General features: G+C 48.6%; 1 protein-coding gene across 1 annotated transcript in view; it reads left to right on the top strand.

Moving 5' to 3' along the window:
* PPP2R1A (protein phosphatase 2, regulatory subunit A, alpha) overlaps positions 1-3832 on the top strand; it is a 49088-nt gene that overhangs the window by 1297 nt on the left and 43959 nt on the right. The window lies entirely within an intron of this gene.

Raw genomic sequence — 3832 nt, 5'->3', positions numbered from 1 at the left:
TTTCATTCTTTCTTTGAGACAGCCTCTGTGTCGCCCAGGCTGGGGTGCAGTGGCGCGATCTTGGCTCAGTGCAACCTCTGCGCCCCGGGTTCAAACCATCCTCGCGCCTCAGCCTCCTAAGTAGCTCAGATTACCGGCGCGAGCCACCGCACCCATCTAATTTTTTAGTAGAGACGGGTTTCGCCATGTTGGCCAGGCTTGGTCTGGAACTCCTGACCTCAAGCGATCCACCCGCCTCGGCCTCCCAAAGTGTTGGAATTACAGGCGTGAGCCACCGCGCCCAGCCCGGATGAACATTCCTGGTTATGGGATGCGGTGGCCCAAGGCTCTGAGCAGGGCTGCCACCCGCTGTGTGACCTTGTGCAAATTACTTCACCGCTTTGGGCCTCCGTGTTCCATAAAATATGGGCTAATTGTAGTCCTGGTCTTGCTGGAGGGACTTGTGAGGGACTGAACGAATTATGGCACAAATAAAAAGTCGAATGGTGTCAGACCTGTTGTAAGGGCCTGATACATATTAGCTGTGATTATTGGGAGTGGTGATTAAAGAGGTCCCATCCTCCCTTTAGGTCTCAGTTTTCGCATTTATAAAATTGAACAAGGTGCACTGGGTAACCTGCCAAACGTGGGTCCCACCTCCTAGGTTCCTGGTATATCACTGTTTCTGGGGGCAGACCAGCTGTGGTTGTATTCCTGGCCCTTCCACTTCTCACTGATTGACATGCGCAAGTTAGTTAATCTCTCTAGGCCTATTTCCTCTTCTCTTTTATGGGGATAATTACCTAGTTCATAGGGCGGTTGTATGAATTCTTTTGTTCAGTAAACACGTGCCATGTATCAGGTATGATGCTGGGGATATAGTGGAGACACCAGTTACTATACAGGATTCAGGTGTGAAACAGGTCAATAGAGCTGAACAGATGAGTGTGTGAAAAGTGATGGGAAGGAAACAAACAGGATGTTGTGGCAGTGAATCCATATTGAATTGGCCCTCTATTCTGTGCAGGTCACTGTTCTAAGAACTAGCATGCAGTAGGGGAGTTTACTTTGCAGTGAGGAGAGACAATAAACAGAGTATACTGGGGATAAGCAGTAGGGAGACAAATAAAAATAAGAGAGATGAGAGATGCAGGGTTTTTTTGTTTGTTTGTTTTTGAGACGGAGTTTCGCTCTTGTTGCCCAGGCTGGAGTGCAATGGCGTGATCTTGTCTCACTGCAACCTCTGCCTCCCGGGTTCAAACGATTCTCCTGCCTCGGCCTCCCAAGTAGCTGGGAATACAGGCATGTGCCACCACTCCCAACTAATTTTGTATTTTTAGTAGAGATGGGGTTTCTCCGTGTTGGTCAGGCTGGTCTCAAATTCCCGACCTCAGGTGATCCACCCACCTTGACCTCCCAAAGTGCTGGGATTACAGGCATGAGCCACTGTGCCCGGCCTGGGGGATGCAGTTTTAAAGTGTGGTGAGGGGAGGCCTTGTTGAGATCAAGTTTGAGAACACACCTAAAGGCAGAGGGCACAGCAAGTACAAAGTGGGGTGGGGCAGATCCATTTTAAGTAGGCCAATCAGTCAAGGCCTCTCTGAGGTTGCAGAATTTAAGAAGAGATTGAAAGAAGGTGGGGAAGAGCCTCCCAGGAAGACGGAACAGATATGGCCATAGTTTTTTGTTGTTGTTGTTTTGTTTTGTTTTTTGAGATGGAGTCTCACTCTGGTGCCCAGGGTGGAGTGCACTGATGTGATCTCGGCTCACTGCAACCTCTGCCTCCCGGGTTCAAGCAATTCTCCCACCTCAGTCTGCTGAGTAGCTGGGACTACAGGCGCAGGCCACCACGCCTGGCTGATTTTTGTGTGTGTGTTTTTAGGAGAGACTGGGTTTCCCCGTGTTGACCAGGCTGGTCTCAGACTCCTGATCTCAGGTGATCCTCCTGCCTCAGCCTCCCACAGTGCTGGAATTACAGGTGTGAGCCACTGTGCCCAGCCAGTTTTTTTTTTTTTTTTAACTCCAGGATCACTTCCTTCAGCTGTCTGTCATTCCATCCTTCCATCCATCCATCCATCCACTAACCAGCAAACATTTGTAGGGAGTTGTTTTTGTGCCAGGATCAGAGCTAGGCAGCTTACCAGTTTATTCTAAAGGATATTACAAAGGTTACAGATGAAGACATACGCAGGGTGAGGTTTGGGGGAAGATGTGTGGCGCTTCCATGTCCTCCCTGGGCATTCCACCTTCTAGGAACCACTAGGTGTTCATCTGTCTGGAAGCTCCTATGGACTACTTTTGTGCTACAGCCCGGAGTTGCGTAGTTGTAACAGAGATGGTCTGGCCCTCAAAGCTTAAAATATTTGCTGTCTAGCCCGTTGCAGGGAAAAAATTGCCAACCTCTGACTTAAACCATCTGAGTAACAAATTACTGGGTGCTTGCTCAATGCTAGGTACAGTGCAGAGGAATAACACTGACAATCTTACTGAATTCTCATAATCACTCTTTGAAGTAGGTCCTGTCCTTGTCCACACTTTCCAGATGAGGAAACTGAAGCACCATAAATAACGTGGCCAAAGCTGTGTAGCTGAGAAGTGGAGGAGTCAGGAAAGGAAGTAGGACCTAAGGGTGGAATAGAGTCTGGGGTGGGACACACGGTTGCTGATTATATTCATATGCCAGGTATTTTAGTTGTGTCTGAGATAGTTGAGGATACTAGAAGGAACACAGGATATGAAATCCTATAGTCTTGATTTATTTATTCAGCAAATATTTATCAACACCTCCTATGTGCCAGACTCTATTTTAGATACTAGACGTACAGTAGGGAATAAAGCTGCCCTTCCGGGGTTTACATTCTGATATGGAAGACAGTAGATCTGTAATGGGATGTCAGTGGCAGTAATTGCTAAGAAGAAAAATTGCTGGGCATGGTGGCTCAAGCCAAATTCTAACACTTTGGTTATATTTTATTTTATTTTTTTTTTGAGACAGAGTCTCACTCTGTTGTCCAGGCCGTCTCTGCTCATTGCAACCTCTGCCTCCCGGGTTCAAGTGATTCTGCTGCCTCAGCCTCCCGAGTGACTAGGATTACAGGTGCCCGCCACCACATCTGGCTAATTTTTGTATTAGTAGAGAGTGGGTTTCACCATGTTGGTCAGGCTGGTCTCAAACTCCCTGCCTGCCTCAGCCTCCCAAAGTGCTGGGATTACAGGCATGAGCCACTGCGTCTGACCAGTTCTAGCACTTTGGAATGCCAAGGTGAAAGAATCGCTTGAGCCCAGGAGTTTAAGACCAGCCTGGGCAACAAAGTGAGACCCTGTATCTACCAAAAAAAAAAAAATTAGCTGGTGTGATGCCACAGGCCTGTGGTCCCAGCTACTCAGGAGACTGAGGTCAGAGGATCGCTTGAATCAGGGAGGTCAAGGCTGCGGTGAGAGCCTGGGTGACAGTAAGAGAGATCGAGGCTGCGGTGAGAGCCTGGGTGACAGCAAGACCCTGTCTCTAAAAAAAAAAAAAAGAACAAAATAAGACAGGTACAGGGAATGGAGCAAGCACCTGGGGCTGCCGTGTTAGATGGGGAAGTTAGAGAAAGCTGCTCTGAGGAAGTGGTGTTGAACAAGGATTTGAATGAAATGAACAGGTCATGGAAGAGCAGTCTGGGCAGAGGGAATGGTTGATACAAAGACCAGGAGTGGGAGGATGCTTGATGCGTTCAAAGCACAGCAAAAAGGCCAACTGAGGCAGAGAGAATGGCAAAGTGGTGGGAGGTGAGGACTAGACCAGGACTAGATCAGGTGAGGCCTGTGGGCCAAGGTGAAGGCCTTGAAGCGGGGGGTGGGGGTGGGGGGA

The sequence above is a fragment of the Mandrillus leucophaeus genome, unplaced genomic scaffold, assembly GCF_000951045.1.
Source record: "Mandrillus leucophaeus isolate KB7577 unplaced genomic scaffold, Mleu.le_1.0 Scaffold74, whole genome shotgun sequence".
Classification (NCBI taxonomy): domain Eukaryota; kingdom Metazoa; phylum Chordata; class Mammalia; order Primates; family Cercopithecidae; genus Mandrillus; species Mandrillus leucophaeus.
This window is presented reverse-complemented; position numbering and strand designations above follow the sequence as displayed.